The sequence below is a fragment of the Pongo abelii genome, chromosome 11 (genome assembly GCF_028885655.2).
Source record: "Pongo abelii isolate AG06213 chromosome 11, NHGRI_mPonAbe1-v2.0_pri, whole genome shotgun sequence".
Classification (NCBI taxonomy): domain Eukaryota; kingdom Metazoa; phylum Chordata; class Mammalia; order Primates; family Hominidae; genus Pongo; species Pongo abelii.
In genome coordinates, this window is record NC_071996.2 from 93,283,098 (window position 1) to 93,302,616 (window position 19,519).

The window sequence follows — 19,519 nt, forward strand, 5'->3', positions numbered from 1 at the left end:
TCAACATTCTCAAATCAATAAATGTGATTAACCACATCAACAGAATTAAAAACAAAAACCATTTGATCATCTCAATAGATGCAGAAAAAGCATTTGATATAAACCAACATCCCTTTATGATAAAAACTCTCAACAAACTAGATACCTCAAAATAATAAAAGCCATATATGACAAACCCATAACCAACTGATACTCATACTGAATGAGGAAAAGTAGAAAGCATTCCCCCTAAGAGCTAGAATAAGACAGGGAAGTCTGCTCTCACCACTGCTATTCAACATAGTACTGGAATTACTAGCTAGAGCTATCAGGCAAGAGAAATAAGTAAAGGACATCCAAACAAATTATCTCTGTTCATTGATGACATAATCTTACACCTAGAAAATCCTAAAGACTCCTCCAAAAAGACTCATAGACTTGATCAACAACTTCAGTAAAGTTTTAGGATACAAAATCAATGTGCAAAAATCAGTATCATTTTTATACACCAAATATTTTCAAGCTGAGAACTAAAGCAAAAATTCAATCCCATTTATAATAGCCACAGAAAAGAATAGAATACCAGAATATATTTAACTAACCAGGTGAAAGATCTCTACAAGGAAAACTACAAAACACTGATGAAAGAAATTATACATAACACAAACAGATGAAAAAAATCCCATGCTCATGGATTGAAAGAATCAATGTCCTTAGAATAACCCGCCCAAAGCAATCTGCAGATTCAACACAATACCTATCAAATTACCAAAGTCATTCTTCACAGAATTAGAAAAAAACTATCCTAAAGTTGACATGGAACCAAAAAAGAGCCCAGATAACCAAAACAACCCTAAGCAACAAAAACAAAGCCAAAGGCACGGCATTACATTACTTCAAATTATACTATAAGGCTATAGTAACTAAAACAGCTTAGTACTGGTACAAAAAGACACACATAGATTAATGGAACAGAATAGAGAACCCCAAAATAAAGCCATACACCTACAACCAGCTGATCTTTGACAAAGTCGACAAAAATAAACCATGGGGAAAGGGCACCCTATTCATTAAATGGTGCTAGGAAAATTATCTAGTCATATGCAGAAGACTGAAACTGGACCCTTATCTCTCACCATAGACAAAGATTAACTCAAGCTCGAGTAAAGACCTAAATGTAAGACCTGAAACTATAAAAGTCCTAGAAGAAAACCTAAGAAATATTCTTTTGGACATTGGCCTAGGCAAAGAATTTATGACTAAGACCCCAAAAGCAAATGCAATGAAAACAAAAATAGACAAATGGGACTTAAACTAGAAAGCTTCTGCACAGCAAAAGAAATAATCAGCAGAACAAACTGACAACCTACAGTATTACCTAAGTAATGAGGTACCTTATATTACAGAAGGACATTATTTAACAAATTAAAAGACAGTATAATCACCACATGAGAGATCTATTTCTTATCTCCTCTTGCCCTTTCAGTCTCTTGTAGAAACTATTTACAAATTATGCCTCTGACGAAGTACTAATATCCAGAATCTACAAGGAACTCAAACAAATCAACAAGAAGAAAACAAAAAAATCCCATAAAAAAGTGGGCAATTCAGGAATTTGAGGCTACAGTGAGCTATGATTGTACCACTGCACTCTGCACTCTATACTGGGCGACATAGCAGGGCAATCTCTTGCCAAAAAAAAAAAAAGTTGGTAAAGGACATGAACAGACATTTCTCAAAAAAGACAAACAAGAAGCCAACAAACATATGAAAAATGCCAGTAAGAATAGCTATTATTAAAAAATTATAAAACAACAGATGGTAGCATGGATGTGGAGAAAAGGAAGCCCTTATATACCATTAGTGGGAGTGTAAATGAGCACAACGTCTATAGAAAATAGTATAGAGATTTCTCAAATAACCTACCATTCAACCCAGCCATCCCACTATTAGGCATCTACCCAAAAGGAAAGAAATCATTATACCAAAAAGCCACCTGCACTTGTATGTTTATGATGGCACATTCACAATTGCAAAGTAATGGAATCAACCTAACTGTTCATCAATGGATGAATGGATTTTTTTTAATGTGGTATATATACACCGTGGAATACTATGCAGCCATAAAAAGAATGAAATCATGTCCTTTGCAGCAACATGGATGGAGCTGGAGGCCATTATTCTAAGTGAAATAATTCAGAAACAGAAAATCAAATACTGTGTGTTCTCACTTACAGATGGGAACTACACCAAGGGTACACATGCACATAAAGATGAAAATAATAGACACTGGGGACTCCAAAAAGGGGGAGGTTGAGATAGGGGTAAAGGTTAAAAAAAATTTTACCTATAAGGTACCATGTTCACTATTTGGGTAATGGGTATGCTAGAAGCCCAAACCTTACTGTTTTGTGATATATCCATGTAACAAATCTGCACGTGTGCCCCTGAATCTAAAATAAGTAAATAAACTTTTTAAAAGAGAAAAAACAACCCAATTCTCTGATATTAGTAAGTCCCAGGGAAGCATAATCAAGAATATCTTCTGTAAAAATTATGGCCATTAAGCTCCACTGGGTTTCCCTATAATTGCTTGCATGTATGTATACATAGCAATAATAATATGTAAGTAGTATATAATTTTTTTACAGTATGTTACAGTATATATGTACTTCCCTCTGATGGACCCTAGATTCCTCAATATTTGATATTTCTTTCAGGAAGGGGAAATAAAAGCAAATGAGTGTTGAAATGGTATGTTTTTCCACTTATATGGGAAAACGTTGAGTCCTTTACAGTCTCATTTATATTGTCCTGGTATTTAAGTGGCTGAGGCTTTCTACTATTCTAAATACTATATTCTTTTTTCCTATGGCAGATAAAGAAGGAGGTAAGGAAAAAGAAAATAGTAAATATTGATATTCTGTTTTCTGATATTCACCTACTAGGTTCAGAAACCCTCCTTTGAAACTCTTGCCTCAAACTCCTAAATTAAAAAGGAAAATTACTCATCCCACAATACTAGTGGTAAAATTAATTTAAATTTGTATCATTTCTGCCTACATTTAGGAGCAAAAAACTCAGAGCACAAAGACAGTGGAAGGCAAGACAGCAATGTTTGATATGTGTTACTAAGATTCAAAGTTGCCAGGCGAGGTGGCTCATGCCTGTAATCCCAGCACTTTGGGAGGCCAAGGCAGGTGGATTATGAGGTCAGGAGATCGAGACCATTCTGGCTAACATGGTGAAACCCCGTCTCTACTAAAAATGCAAAAGAAAAATTAGCCGGGCCTGGTGGCAGTCGCCTGTAGTCCCGGCTACTCAGGAGGCTGAGGCAGGAGAATCGCTTGAACCCAGGAAGCGGAGGCTGCAGTGAGCTGAGATTGCACCACTGCACTCCAGCCTGGGCAACACAGCAAGACTCTGTCTCAAAAAATGAAAAAATTCAAAGTCAATGAGGTAGGAAATAATTTTCAGCTGATGAAAGATTTATGCTAAATGGTAATATCAAAGCTTTTTTTCCCCCAAGTTTGAAAACAAATTAGACAGCTGCTGCTGTACACCGTCTCCTAGACTCCAGAGTCAAAACCTCTGTACTCATCCATAGATAAGACTAACTAAACGAATGGAGAATGGGAGACCAGAGATGCAGTGAAGTAAGTGGTAACAGGGAATTAGCTTCCTTTTCCTCATCTTGGTATCAAGCCGTGGGTCTCCAACTTTCATTTAACTCCTTGATCCTCGCAGAAGTAACTAATAACTGTATTTGTTGCTATTTCCAAGATAAAATTTAACCACATATGTCAAGTAATATATGGTTGACCCTTGAACAACATGGATTTGAACTGCGTGGGTCCACTTACAAGTGGAGTTTTTGCAACCAAACACAGAACAAAAATACAATATTTGAGAGATGTGAAACCCACCTATAAGGAGGGCTGAATTTTTGTACACACGGGTTCTGCTGAGCCAGCTGCTGGTCTTTAGGATGCTCGGATTTTGGTATCCATAGTGGGAGGAGTGTTGGAGATCTCGGAACCAAGTACCCCATGGATATCAAGGGACAACTGTATTTAACCTTTCTTCATAACCTTGTGGAAAGAGTAAAAGAAGGAAAAAATGTGTATGAGGGAGTAGGGGGGTAGGGGGAATGTTATGAAGAAAGAAACTATGTGAACTAAGTTCAAAAATAACCGTGTGTGTTCTTTCTGATTTTCCAGTGTTTTCTTTCCATTTATAACAGTTCATTTGTGGAAACTCTAGATTAATCACAATAAGCAAATATTTCACTGTTGGCACATTCCATTACAAGACTTGTGAAAAGCATTTAGGATCAAATACTCAATACATATGAAGGGATTTGAAAGTTAAAATTGTTTTTAAGTTGTGAGGTGTTAGGAGCAACAGTACAATCCCATTTTCCCAAATATATTTAAAATGTCTCTACAGTGTTAACTAAATGACACACCTTATATCACAGAAGGAAATTACTTAACAAATTCATAAGACAGTATAATCAGCATATGAGAAATCTACTTCTTCTTGTCTCCTCTTACCTTTCCAGTCTCTTGTTGGCTTAAGTTTTTACCAGAATGATTTGGTAATATCAGGTGTGGAAGAGATAGAATGGGTGCGGTTTAGGAAAAGAATTTGATTCTGTGTATTGGACATTTTAAAGAAGGCTCTTAAAGCTCAATTTTTAATGCTTAAGAAATTAAATGACTTTTAAATGCACTATTCCCTGTGAAATTAAATACATACTCATACTTGCCACAAAATATCAAAAGATAGACCGCCAAAATATTCCAAAAATAAAGGTAGGCAAACTTGTTCGAAAGCAAAATACACAAAACAGAGTAAGCAATCAGGATGTAAATATTCAACATAGCAAAGTACGCAATAAAATGATTTTACAAAATAAAATGTATCAGGGAGGATCCAAGAATAAGTTGATTTTAGAGTGGTCTGTGGAAAACTAAAGTAAATAAGAAAATATCTAGGGAAGTTTAAGAATGGAAGGAAATGAGTCATTGATAATACGCTTGCTCCAGAGGATAACCTTTGTACCAAACGGCAGAGAACTGACATCTAATCAGCAGAGGTTGGCCTTGGCAGCTTACGAAGGAATGTCCAGAGGGAACACAGGGAAAGGCAGTCCAATGATCCTTCCCTGAATTTTTTACTCTTCGATGTCAGCCTTTAATTCCCTTGAGATGGGGGAATTCAAATCTTAAGGATCCGTAAACTCCAAGGCCTTTGCATTTACTATATTTAATATCTGGGAATTTAGTAAACAACACTTCTGTGAAAAGGTAAGTGAAAAAAAAGATAATTTCCATTTTATGAAGTTTAACATATATGCAGTTTGTGTGTGTATGCATATGTGTGTGTGGATAGAGTGTGATAAAATAAAGATTAAAAACTCAAGGCCCAATGAAAGCTTTTAGAGAGATGCCTATATCCCCATGCCTTCATGACTATAAATATATCTGCTATGACATACACTAGAGATTTATCCTTTGCTTTTGATATCTTAGCTACTTGTATCACTCAGGACCACATTCTACTCCCACTAGTTTATATAGGTTAGTAACCTTGCACCGTACCTTAAAAACACTCAGAGTTTTAAATGTTCTATCACAAATGTTAAGGATTCCTTCCCTGAATCATAAATGTGCTTTGCTTTCATTATATAATCTTTTCTAAGGCAGGTATTAATGATTTATATTAGTTAATGATTTAAAAGGAACACAAAAATAAGATTGTGCAACATGGAGTTAGAAATCTCTTACAACTTTATCAGTTCAAGTCTGGTCCTTGTTGTGAGTCAACCACATTTTTAAACTACCTAATAGCCTATGGTCAAGTCATTTTTACATACGCCTAACAAAAGAGATATAGGTGACAAGTGCTGTAAAACTTTTTTTTTTTTTTTTGAGACAGGGCCTCACTCTGCTGCCCAGGCTGGAGTGCAGTGCCACAATTTCGGCTCACTGCAACCTCTGCCTCCTGGGGTCAAGAGATTCTCCCACCTCAGCCTCCCAAGTAGCTGGGACTACAGACACACACCACCACGCCTGGCTAATTTTTGTATTTTTTGTAGAAATTGGGTTTCACCGTGTTGGCCAGGCTGGTCTCGAACTCCTAACCTCAAGGGATCCACCTGCCTTGGCCTCCCAAAGCATTGGGATTACAGGTGTGAGCCACCATGCCTGGCCTGCAAAACTTATTATAGTCCAGTGAACTACAGTCAATACCAATTTCAAGTTTCCAGTAGCTGATTTCAAGTTATGAGGTGGAGCAATGGCAAGCCCACAGTGCTGATCCGTGTGACAATTGGTAACTTCAATTCTAGTTTGATGTGATTGACATGACTGAGGAAAGGATATGACTGAGTCCAGAAAGGTTGAGAGTTGCCTACTGACATTGCTACCATTCACCCTTCCTTATTCTAGAGGCCTTGGCTAATGTGTCATTAAAAAATGTATTTCAAAGGAATACTTCATGACAATGAAGTGCTCATATGTGGTGATTAGACAACAGTTTACAAAACAATATGTTTAGTAATATTTGCAAAAACAATACATACGTACACACAGAGAGATGACTGGAAAGTTATACCCTGAAATGTTACAACTGTAGTACATAGAGTAGGTTTTATTTCCTTCTTTATACTTTTTCACATTTTTCACTTTCCACAAATTTTTCCTCATAATGCGTTACTCTTTTATTTATTTATTTATTTTTACTTTAAATTCCGGGATACATGTGCAGAACGCGCAGGTTTGCTAAATAGGTATATGTGTGCCATGGTGGCTTGCTGCACCTATCAACCCGTCACCTGAGTTTTAAGCCCCGCATGCATTAACTATTTGTTCTGACGCTCTCCCTCCTCTCAACCCCTCTCCCACAGGTCCTGGTGTATGTTGGTCCCCTCTCTGTGTCCATGTGTTCCCATTGTTCGACTCTCACTTATGAGTGAGAACATAAGGTGTTTGGTTTTCTGTTTCTGTGTTAGTTTTCTGAGGATGATGGCTTCCAGCTTCATGATCTCATTCTTTTTTATGGCTGCATAGTATTCCATGGTACATATGTACCACATTTTCTGTATCCAGTCTATCATTGATGAACACTTGGGTTGGTTCCATGTCTTTGCTATTGTGAATAGTGCAATGCATTACTTTTATAAACACAAACAAGTCGCTTGAAAAGAGTAAATAAATTTCATCTCAAGGTATAAATATTAAAAATATTTTGAAAAAGTGAATTTGAGCAGGAAATTACCCTATTGTTATTAAAATCCTATGCCTTTGACACAGTAATCCAAAGAAGGATGAATGAAACTAAATAGAGGATCCAGAAATATGGCCTAGTGCATAAAAGAAGTTAATTTATGATACATCAATCATCACAGAATTGTGGGAAAAAATGTTTGCTCAATAAAACTTAAATAGTAAATAGTAAAAAAAAAATTCAAGGAAATATAAATGAATATTGATCTGATCTTTGGTTTAAAAGGATCTTAGGCATATAAACAAGAAAAAAATCCAGAGATTTGACTAAATAAAAACTTTTTAAATTTTGTAAATAATAAAAACACGTAAAACTAGAAGGCAAACTAAGAAAAAGTATTTGCCACAAATGTGCTAAAAGGTTGCAACAAATGATTAATTCAATTGTTAATTGGATTAAACAAGATAAATAATAAGACTACAATATTGCTACTCTGTGGACATCATGAAAGCACAGACATAATGTGTTGTTCATTAAACCGCTAGCATAATGATCAGAACATCATACAAAGAATTATTATGTATTGATGAATTGTGAAATGGTCAAACATGAAATATGACTAAAGAAATGTAGAAGATGGTGGAGGAGAAGGGAAAGTATCAATGGCCAAGAGACGTGGGAAAACATTTTCTCAGTAATGAAAATGCAATTAAAAGTATGATGAGAAGTCAGGAGAGGTTTTTTGGCATTGCGTATGTGGTGACAGATGCAGTAATGAGATGGGTCATATCATTCACAGTGAGGAGTGTCTTGAATAGGTAAAATCATATTGCCGACTGAAATTCTAGGAATCTAACCTAAAGAGATACAACAGACACTTGATACTTACGAAGGGTATATCTTCCAGACTCTAGGATTTTCCAAATCTGTGTTTTCACACTGTGTTCCAAGGAGCCCTGGGGTTCTGCAGAGGCATCCCAAAGTCGGCTTCAAAGATAGGAAGAAGGTTTCCCCAGTGCTGCCTCAACCAGAGCAATTTGACATTTATCTAACTGTATGTTAGATTACATGTAAGAACTTTTTCTTAAAGATTCCACTGAAAACATCAAAATGTGGACACCACTGTACTATATATATAATTTCTTCAATAAAATGCAATGGAGCATTACTTCTCAAAAACTACCGGAGAAGTGGAGAATAGTCAGAGTGTTATATTCCCAAACACTAGCCTCACAGCATTAATTTAAATCCCTGTTTCAGGAAATGTGTAAATCACTCTATAATTACCTTGCAAATAGTCCAAAGCTCGGATATAAAATCTGCAAATATCCAGGCCCTGTTACAATAAGGATTAAAGATTTGTGTTCTATGACGATCAACTGTGTCCTTTAATATATTTAGTCTGTCATAACAGGAACCAATTTCCACTCAGATGTTTCAGCTGAAGAGATTTTATTGCAAGAACTATTTATAGAAGTTAGGGTTAGGGTTGGATGAAAGGAAACGAGAAACATGGAGGTACCCAGGAGTTAGCACAGCTAGGCCTGAAGAAATAAGGGGAGGGAATCACGTTAGTAGAGCCCAGTGAAGGCTGGCACAGTGGAGCAGGGATGCCTTGCAGGAGGAGCCTTCGAGGGACAAAGCCACCATCAGAACCCAGTCAGAAGCAGGAAAAGAGGCGGTGAGACATATCCTAACCTTTTTTCCTTTTCCATCCTCCAATCTACTGATGGTGTTACCCATTGGTCAAAACCAACTGGCATGAGACCCCAGCTAGAATAGTTTATGAAAAATTCCACCTTCTGAGGCACAGAGTCTAGCAGAGAAGAGCAGAAGGTGGCACTAAAAGACAACAAGTGGAGAATAACCAGCATATTTATAACAGAGGAAAACAAGTCCCCCCTTACCTGTGGGGGATACATTTCAAGACCCCTCATGGATATCTGAAACTGCAGATAGTACTGAACCCTTTATATACAATGTCTTTTCCTCTACATACCTATCTATGATTAAGGTATTAATATAAATAAGGCACAATAAGAGATTAACAACAATTACTGCTGATAAAATAGAATAGCCAGGCACAGTGGCTCATGCCTATAATCCCAGCTCTTTGGAAAACCAAGGTGGGAGGATTACTTGAGGCCAGGAATTCCTGGGCAACAGAGTCAGACTCCATCTGTACCAAAAATTAAAAAATTAGCTGGGCGTAGTGATGCACACCTGCAGTCCCAGCTACTTGGGAGGCTGAGGCAGGAAGATCACTTGAGCCAAACAGTTTGAGGCTGTGGTGAGCTGTGATTGCACCATTGCACTCCAGCCTGGGTGACAGAATGAAGCCCTGTCTCTAAAAATAAAACAGAAAAGTAAAATAAGAGAACAGTTATACAAATATATTTTAATAAAAGTTATACACTGTGGCCATAACTTTTGCATTTGGAGGTACAACAGCAAAACTAACATGAATTTCTTTTTCCTTCACAATTTCACAGGTAGAAGATTCATTCTTATCATAGATCTTAGCAACCACAGCATACGGATTTTTTTCTTTCCTTACTAATTCAAAAACTTTCTGGTTTTCACTTAAAAGAAGCACTTTATGACTTTTCTTTGGCATACCCAAATTGCCAACATTACTACTCTTGTGTTTAGGGGCGATTATTAAGTTAAATAAGTGTTACTTGGACACAAGTACTGCAATACCTTGACAGTAGGTCTGACAACCAAGCCAACTACAAAGTGACTAACAGACAGGGGAGCATCTACAGTGTGGACACACTGAACAAGAGGGATGACCCATGGCCTGGGCAGGATAGAGCAGGATGGTGCACAATGTAAAACTTATGAATTGTTTTATTTCTGGAATTTTTCATTTAATATTTTCAGATATTGGTTGATCATAACTGAAACCTTGGAAGCAAAACCACAGATAAGGGGAGACTACTGTGTTGGGAACTCAGATGTTAGATAATAGAGGAAACCTTAACTAAATAATGATATTAACCATTCTGCTATTAAATAAAAGTGCTCAGAAGACCATTATGTAATCAGGGAGTACAGAAGAGAGAGCAACCAACTCCTTACAGAGATTGTAATAGAAGATTTTCCCAAATTAACAAATGAGGTGCTTTGCTGTCCCCCAAGCAAAGTTTCTTATATTTTTGCTAATTATATAAACAATACAGTTCATTATGGGAAACATATACATAAAACAAAAAGCAAATATCTACAATTCCATCCCCTGCCCTAGACCACTATAAATATCTGTTTATATCTTTCCAGATTTTTTTCTATGCATTTATACACACATGATTATGTTGTTTTCGGGATCACACCATATTATTTTGTAAACTGTATTTTCCAATTAATAAATCATAAATACTATTTTATGCAATAGATACCATTCTGCAACATTTTAAAATTTTAACACTTTTTAAAAACTTGCCTCCGTGTATCTAGTTGTAACTAATTTTTATTCTCGGACATTTAGTTTGGTTTCTCTTTTGGCCATTACCAAATGTACTGCGATGAGACTTTACATTTTGGGGGTGATATAGTTTGGATGTCCCATTCAAATCTCATGTTGAGATATAATCCCCAGTGTTGGAGGTGGAGCCTGGTGGGAGGTGTTTGAATCATAGGGGTGGATCCCTCATGAACAGCTTGGGCCATCTCCTTGGTGATAAGTGTGCTCTCACTCTGAGCTCACAGGGATCTCATTGTTTATGCGGCTCCTCCCCTGCCAACTTCTTCTTGCTCCTGCTCTCACCATGTGAGACACCTGCTCCCCATCACCTTCCAGCACGATTGGAAGCTTCCTGAGGCCCCCCCAGAAGCAGATGCCATTATGCTTCCTGTACAGCCTGTAGAACCATGAGCCAGTTAAACCTCTTTTCATATAAATTAACCAGCCTCAGGTATTTCTTTATAGTAATGCAAGAATGGCCTAACAAGGGTGGAGGGAGGGGGGCAGTTTTTTTTTTTTTTTTTAAACACACACACACAGAAGAAAAGCAACAGAGACATATGTGGCCTTCAAAGCACAAAGTATTTGCCATCTGACCTTTTATAGAAAATGTTTGTATTATAAATTTCCAGGAATGTAATTTTTAAGTCAAAGTGTGTGAACATTTTTGAGGCTTTCACTACATTCTGTCAAATCGCTCTCCAGAATCGTTCAGCCAATTTATACCCTTCTCAGTAATGTATGAGTTTCTTTAGTTGCTACACATCCTACTCCAAGGGTCACTGGCCCAAATTACTAGCTCTGAGTATTATTTTATTCTCAATTTGATGGTGCATTATCGTTTTTTCACTTCTCTTAAAAATGTTTGGCCATTTACATTTTTCTCTCATGATAATGAATTTGCATTTTGCTCATTTTTAATAGGCTATTTTTTCTTTCTAAGTTCTCTTTAATAAGAGTGTTATGCTTATCTTTCATGTATATTGCAAATTTTTTATAATTTTTACTTGTTTTTAAATTTTATTCTATGGGTTTTTTTTGGATAAAAGAAGTTAAAAGTTCAACAGTCAGATCTGTCACTTTTCCTTTGTAATTTCAGCCTTTGTTTCATGCTTAGTTTGAGATTAAAAGCAATTCACTTGTATTTTCTCCTTGCCCTTTTAAGACTTAAAAACATTTAAATCTTTTAATCCTGTTCAAATTTAGTGTCTGGGAAACATTTTAGAAAGATGAATAGGCAATATTATGTTAGCCCTAGAGTCAGATTGCTGGGTTCAAATTTAGCCTCACCAAATACTACATATTTCAGCAAATCACTTAAACTCTGTAAGTCTTAGTTTTCTTGTTTATAAAATGGAGATAACAGTAACATTTACCATAGGGTCGATGTAAGAATTAACAGTTATAAATCGCAGAAAGTACTTAGCACAGTGTCACTAGCTATTATTATAGCAGCAAGAGAATGCTCTCCCAGGCAAAAGCAATAACATGTATAAAGGTACAAATGTATGAAATCTGTTTGCATATTCAGGAAACTAGATGTGTGTAGTAAAATGAGGTGTAATATTCAAGGGGCAGAGTTGACAGATGCGAGGGGTGATGGGTCTTGAATGAGTTGCTCAGGAACTTGCTCTTGATATTTTCAGAGATTGGGAGCCAATGAAAGCTTTTAAGCAAGCAAGAAACCCTCCAGATGTGTGTAGCAAAGTGGAAAATGGACTAGATTCCACCAGGTGCAGTGGCTCACGCCTGGAATCCTAGAACTTTGGGAGGCTGAGGTGGGTGGATCCCCTGAGGTCAGGAGTTCGAGACCAGCCTGGCCAACATGGTGAAACCTCGTCTCTACTAAAAATACAAAATTAGCTGGGCATAGTGGCAGGCACCTGTAACCCCAGTTACTAGGGAGGCTAAGGTGGGAGAATCACTTGAACCAAGGAGGCAGAGGTTGCAGTGAGCCAAGATCATGCCACTGCACTCCAGCCTGGGTGACAGAGTGAGACTCTATCTCAAAAAAAAAAAAAAAAGAAAAGAAAAGAAAAGAAAAGAAAAATGGACTAGATTCATATCCCTTGCTCCACCCTGTCTTCCCCAAATTTAAATTCCTGCTTCCTAGAGGCAAATTCTTTAATCTTCTATGTCTCTGGTATTTATCTCCTTACTTTTAAGAATCATGTTTAAATTGTTTCTTGATTTTGCCATCATAGATATGATTATGAGGCTAATTAAACAGTAACCCTAACCGCTCTGAGAATGGACCTAAGAAATGAATGTGAGAAAGAAAGTAGAAGCAGCCCACTTGCTAGTGAGTGAAAGCCAGGGAAGGGTGGAGGGATGCGGGGAGAAACTGTCTCAAGCTGGAGACCCCAGGGGCAGGCTGGGAGCAGTACCATGAATTCCATTCAAGAAGCCAAACGTTTTAAGCACCATTTCCTGGAGTTTGCCAAGTTGAGTATTGCCCCAGCCTCCTGTCTTGGTGGTTCCTCACTGCTGAAGAAGACCAAGTGTTGACAACTCAGTGAGGCAATCTCAGCTGGAGTGGAAAAATGTAGCTAAGAAAAGGTGCCAGACAAAGCTTTAAGCAGAGCTTCTCAACTGGATGCCATGAAACGAATGACAGGGATGCAGCTACAGCATGGTCTTCTCAGCCCTCCAGGTGCAAGGGCCCATTCGCCTTCTGCAGGAGCAGCCTCTTCTGTTTACCCCCATTTTAAGCTTGTAATATCATCCTTTCCTACCTGTGCCAAGAAGCGAAAATGTGTGTGAAGTGCCGCTTTAGAAGGCCCAGTGCACTCACAAACATCAGCTTCTGGGCGAGGATGCTTGGCGTCTTCTATTCAAAAGCTTTGTGTTGCCCTTTTAAGGTTTCTTTACCCCGCCCACCAACACCCATTCCTACCTAGGTTTAACCCAAACCATCCTTAAGGTACACTGAGTATCACAGCACCAAAGGCTGGAGAGAGATGAGTTCCTCACCCTTGATACGCTTCCTGTCCAGGTGGCCCGAGGCCCATTCCTTAAGAGGCAAGGCCCAGAGACACTGCTGTGTCTTGAGGAACATCCAGTACACCTGACATTTCCATTAGAACAGTGGGACCCGGATACCACTGGCAGGAAGTCCATCTTCACAGCTGCCAACCCATCTGTCAAACCCGCAGTCCCCTATGAGAGTACAGATGAATGGAGGAGGACGATTTAAAAGTGAATTCGTGGGCGGCGACAAGGAAACAGCAGCCGTGGCCAAGCTGACCCCAGAGCCCTTCCCTTCCTGGCCCTCCCTCTGAATCATCGCGCTTCACTTGTGACGTCGCGGACGCCCGGCTCGGGCAGGCGTGGGGGGCCCGCGCGTCCCGGGAGCCCCGAGGCGGCAGCGCGCGTTTCCACGCCGCGGTCCCGCGGGAAAGCCGGGGGCGGCGGCGTGGCTGAGGCCGAGCTCGGATCCGGTGCCGAGCCGAGCGGGGCCGCGCGTCGCCGGGGCTTCGCCTTCGCTCGCGTGACCTCCGTCGTCCTCCCCAGCCCTCGTCCTCTGGCCGCGCCTGCGGCCGCACGCCCAGCACCCCTCGCCTAACCTCGCGCCCGGGCCGCGCCTCCTCCTCCTCCTGCTCCCCGCCGCTTCCGTTTCTAGAGGGAAAGGCTGCTACCTCCTGCTCTGTCCGCATCCCCGGCTTAGGTAACACGTTTTCCTCCTTACGCCACCCACCACAGGGTCCCCGCGCCGCTGCCCTTCCTCCTTGGATCTGGGGCCCGGGCTGGTGAGCGGCGCGCGCCGTCGCCTCTCCGCGGGTAGGTGAGTCGATGGCGCCGGGAGGGTTCCTCGCCTCTGCGCGCCGGCCTGCGAGGTCCCTGCCCCGGCAGCGAGGCCGCCCCCGGCCCGGCCCTGCCAGGCATGCCCGGCATCGCCGCTGCAGCCAGCGCGGAGGGGAGCTCGCGAGTCCCGCGGCGCCCTTGGCCCTGCCCGAGCGGCCCGAAGGGGATGGGGGGCGGGAAGAAAGGGTGGCAAACAACGATTTTAAAAATCCAATCATTAGTATTTGTAGGACGAAGAAGCTGATCTGACAGTTGTCCAGAGCAGTGGCCCAGCTGCAACAGGTAGATGGCGCAGCTGTCAGTGACCCCTTGGTCTCAGCCTTGGCTTTGAGAGATGCTTCTGAGTGTCCCTAGCTGCCAGCTACCTCCAGTGACCTACTTGATGAGTGTGAAATAAACATGATGGGACTATATTTAGAAAAACCTTTACTTCCTTGCTGTTAATTCTCTCTGCATTTTGAAAGGTGGTTTTGTGAGGTGTGCATAATTAGTTGGTGTGTCCAGAGTGGTAGCTGGAAAAAAAAATTTAACCTGAGTTTGGCCCTATCATGTAGACGGTTAGGCGCAAAGAGTATGAAAGGAAACGCTTACTTTAGTACATCTATGAAAAACACTTATAAGAAACCACGGCTTGTTTTTTGGAGATTTCTCGTTTTAAAGATATTTGTGAAGTGTTGAATAAGCAGAAGTTTGCCCACTGTATGATGGTGTTCACTTCAAAAAACAGTGGGTTAAAAGTACGGACAGACCACTTAAGTGGATCCCATCTGTTGCGTAAAAGATTTTTTAGCCCTTTTACTCTGATTCCTAGCTTTGAAGCCAGAAAAGTTGAAAAGGATTAGCCCTGCTCAACTTGATAATAGTATAAGGATGAAAGTAATCCACTGAACTACTCTTGATTGGTGAATTAGGTAAGTGATCTCATTCTTACCTTTTAAAATAGAGAACATAAGGGAAAAAATAAAGGCAATGGAAGAATTCATTTTTTCAATACAGATATTTGTTTCCATTCTTATGTAGAGCCTATTTTATTTTTAAGTTTTTATGGATTTTTATGCTACTTTTGAAGTTAGCTTAGTCATGAAGAGAATTATGTCAAATACATAGAGTTACACTGTACTTTTTGTGTAGAATAAGCTATCACTTTTCAAGCTTTTGGACTAAACCACCACTTGCTTGGAAATTGCAGCTTTGACTAATGCCCTTTAAAATGATATACCTTATTATAGATTTAAATTATAGCTTTCCTTGTTATAGTCCTGAAAAAAATGAAAACATAATTTCTTGTTTGACACAGAAGGCCTGTGAGACAAAAGTTATAAAGGTTATTATATATTTATTTTACTTTTTAATTCTGTCTCTAATAACAATTAGAAAATGTCTCATTCTATTTCATGTTATACAGAAATTGCTTGAAAGATAATTATGTTATATAAAGTGATCAATGAAAACAAATGTCATCTTCATTTTTTAAAGGTGAGGATGGTGTATATAAGCACTTTTTCCAGATGTGAGTCCTTATTAATACTTTGAATCTTGTAATGAAGTTATAAAACTATGTTAATGTGTTTGGCTGAGAGCTTAGAAATAAAGGCTCTGGCTGGCGTGGTGGCTCATGCCTGTTATCCCTGCACTTTGGGAGACCAAGGTAGGTGGATCACTTGAGGTTAGGAGTTCGAGACCAGCCTGGCCAACATGGTGAAACCCCGTCTCTAGTAAAAATACACAAATTAGCCAGGTGTGGTAGCAAGCACCTGTAGTCCCAGCTATTCAGGAAGCTGAGGCCGGAGGATCCCTGGAACCCAGGAATCAGAGGTTGCAGTGAGCCCAGATTGCGCCACTGCACTCCAGCCTAGGCAACAAAGCGAGACTTCATCTCAAAAAATAAAAATTAAGTTAAAATTTAAAAAATAAAAGTTCTGCTTCCCATCTTCTGTGATTGATGTTGCATACTGTTTCTCAAACTTGTCTGATTGTAAAATTCCTCAGGGTAGTAGGCAAGTGGGGGAGTGGGTAGAGTATAATAGTGGTTTAAAAGATTCCCAGATTGCAACTTGAGACTTCCTGGATCAGAATTTCTAAGAGAAAGGAGATATTTCAAATAGACAAAAATGATAAAATTTTAAAATAGTCAATAACAACAAAAAAGGTGAGTTTGGGAAATGCAGGTGGGAAATGACTATTGTTGGAATGAATAGTTGATATAACTTATTAGGACTCCTGTACATAAAATGTTCATATATGGAAACTATGATTTTATTAATATGATGGTGCCACTCATTTAGGAAATCTGAAACTTTTATATTTTTTTCTGGTCAAGCTTCTGCTGATCAAATTTAGCAAACATGTTTTTGCATGTTTAGTCTTTTTTATGTGGTATGTAATGTTAATTCAAGTTCTTGAATGTGGTAAGAGCATTTTATTAATGGATGACTAATGCAGATTACTGTAACTAGTAATCCACAGCAAAATATTGTACCTAATAATTTATCTTTCTTTTTTTTCTTTTTTTTCTTGAGAAAAGGTCACACTCTGTCATCCAGGCTGGAGTACAGTGGTGTGATCATGGCTCATGCAGCCTCCACCTCTCAGGCTCAAGGAATCCTCCCACCCTATCCTCCCAAGTATCTGGGACTACAGGCATGTGCCACCATCCCAGCTAATTTTTAAAATTGTAGAGATGGGGTCCCACTATGTTGCCCAGGTTGGTCTCAAACTCCTGGGCTCATGACATACTCCTGCCTCAGCCTCCCAAATTGCTGGGACTACAGGTGTGAGCTGCTGCACCCAGCCTAATTTCTTTCATATTATAGATTTATTTGTTACCTCTTCCATGTGCCTGATTAAATAAATATAGGCAAGACAGGCATGCAGATTTGAATACCTTATTAGTAGCTTTTTTGTTGTTTGTTTTTTTGAGACAGAGCCTCACTCTGTCGCCCAGGCTAGAGTGCAGTGGTGTGATCTCAGCTCACTGCAACCTCTGCCTCCCAGGTTCAAGTGATTCTCCTGCCTCAGCCTCCCGAGTAGCTGGGATTACAGGCACCCGCTACCATGCCAGGCTAATTTTTTGTATTTTTAGTAGAGATGGGGTTTCACAGTGTTAGCCAGGATGGTCTCGATCTCCTGACCTTGTGATCCACCTGCCTTGGCCTCCCAGTGTGCTGGGATTGCAGGTGTGAGCCACCACACCTGGCTCCTTATTTGTAGCTTTTTAAAAAATGACTCCCAACCCCATTCAAAAAAGAAAAAAAAATTTATTTGGCCCTAAAACTTGGTCAATTATATATAAAAAAATTAACGAAATAGAATATTAAATACCTATAAAATAATTTGACAAGATGAGTTACCACAGTGGAAAATGTCAGAATTTATTTTCCTTTTCTTTCTTCCTCTTTACATTCCTTTTCTTTCTCCTTTTTTTTGGGGGGATGGAGAGTGTGTGTTATTTGCTCATTTGTTTTTATTTTTAACCAACTAAATATTTAAAATATACTAAATTATCCATGTTTAAATTAATTTAAATATTTGCCAGCTTTACCAATAGATATTTAAACTTGCCCTTTTCCTCTAAAGTGACAATGGTAGGCTTTGCTCAGTGCAAATGACAGTAATAATTCATATCAAAGGAGTTAAATTCAAGTGACCAAAGAAAATTGTTCTTTTAACATTGCTTAAGGAGAGCATAACTTAAACTGATGCCATAATTTTTCATTATCAGCAACTCTTAAAATGAGGATGGAGGCCGGGCACGGTGGCTCGCGCCTGTAATCCCAGCACTTTGGGAGGCTGAGGCGGGTGGATTACCTGAGGTCAGGAGTTCGAGACCAGCCTGGCCAACATGGCGAAACCTGGTATCTACTAAAAAGACAAAAATTAGCTAGGCGTGGTAGCGCGTGCCTATAATCCCAGCTACTAGAGGGGCTAAGGCAGGAGAATTGCTTGAACCTGGGAGGCGGAGGTTGCAGTGAGTCAAGATCGAGCCACTGCACTCCAGCCTGGGCAACAGAGTGAGACTCTGTCTCAAAAACAAAACAAAACAAAACACCGGTGTGGTTGCTGTATGAAATCAACTTAAATAGCCTAGTGCCCTTCTTTAAACCTAATTTTCCTACCGCTACCCCCACTTGTTTTTTAAAAATATAAGTCAACAAATATTTATTATGCCCTTACTATGTAGATGATAAACATCAAAAGCTTTTGAAATGTGCATTTCTTTGAACCTGTAATTTTTTGTTTTTTTTAACTTTAAAAAAAATTGTGGTAAAAGATATCTAATATCAAATTTACCATTTTAACCATTTTCAAATTACAATTCAGTGGCATTAAGTACATTCACATTGTTATGCAACCATCAGCACTGTTCATGTCCAGAACTTTTTCATCATCCCAAACAAAAACTATACCCATTAAACAATGACTCTACCCTCTCTTCCCAGCCCTAGTAACCATCATCCTACTTTCTGTCTTCACGAATTTGACATTCTGAGTACCTCGTACAAGTGGAATCATAGAGTATTTGTCCTTTTCAGTCTGGCTTATTCATGTACCATAATGTCTTCAAGTTTCATCCATGTTGTAGCATGTATCAGAATTTCCTTTCTTTTTAAGGCTGAATAATATTTCCCAATCTCGTTTATATGGAAAGTAGATATAAAAAACAGAGAAGTTTTGAACTGGAACGGATCATAGAAATCATCCAATCTAACCTCTCTGCCCTCGCTTTTCTTTTCCTTTTTTATGTTTACAAAATGGGGAAAACAAGTCCTTCAGAGCTTACATCATGTGGCCGAGTTTATATACCTGATGGGCAAAACGGAGCCTAAGAACCAGCTCTCCTGTATCCTAAGCAAGGCTCTTTCTACCGCACACCCTGCAGCCCATCCAGGCCCATCCAGGCCCATCCAGACAATAAATAGTAAGTGTTAAAGGAGTTGGTGTCTCCAATTAATATGGCATGAGTTCTAAAGGAAAGATAAATTGACTTTGGAATCTTCCTTAATTAATGAAAAATGTTACATTCAAAATAGATTGAAG

At 39.2% G+C, this 19,519-nt stretch overlaps 1 protein-coding gene and 1 long non-coding RNA gene across 17 annotated transcripts in view; one reads left to right on the top strand and one right to left on the bottom strand.

The window, feature by feature from the left end:
* Nucleotides 1-8,647: 8,647 nt before the first annotated feature.
* LOC129057852 (uncharacterized) lies at nt 8,648-14,023 on the bottom strand. The gene is made up of 4 exons (XR_008522627.2): nt 13,652-14,023; nt 13,066-13,413; nt 9,436-12,523; nt 8,648-9,054 (listed from the first exon to the last, which is right to left on the bottom strand). It is a non-coding gene; the product is annotated as an uncharacterized LOC129057852 (long non-coding RNA).
* The window catches only part of INPP1 (inositol polyphosphate-1-phosphatase), a 30,974-nt gene continuing 22,385 nt past the window's right edge, over nt 10,931-19,519 (top strand). For 2 of the 16 annotated variants that reach the window (XM_054548998.1, XM_054548996.1), the window contains exons 1-2: nt 15,893-15,958; nt 19,248-19,400. The gene's annotated coding sequence lies outside the window, so the exon portion shown is untranslated. Of the gene's footprint in view, nt 11,130-13,967; nt 14,463-15,293; nt 15,394-15,892; nt 15,959-19,247; nt 19,401-19,519 lie in introns of those variants that run through there. The other 14 variants (XM_009237915.4, XM_002812675.5, XM_054548992.2 and 11 more) reach the window with 13 other exon arrangements.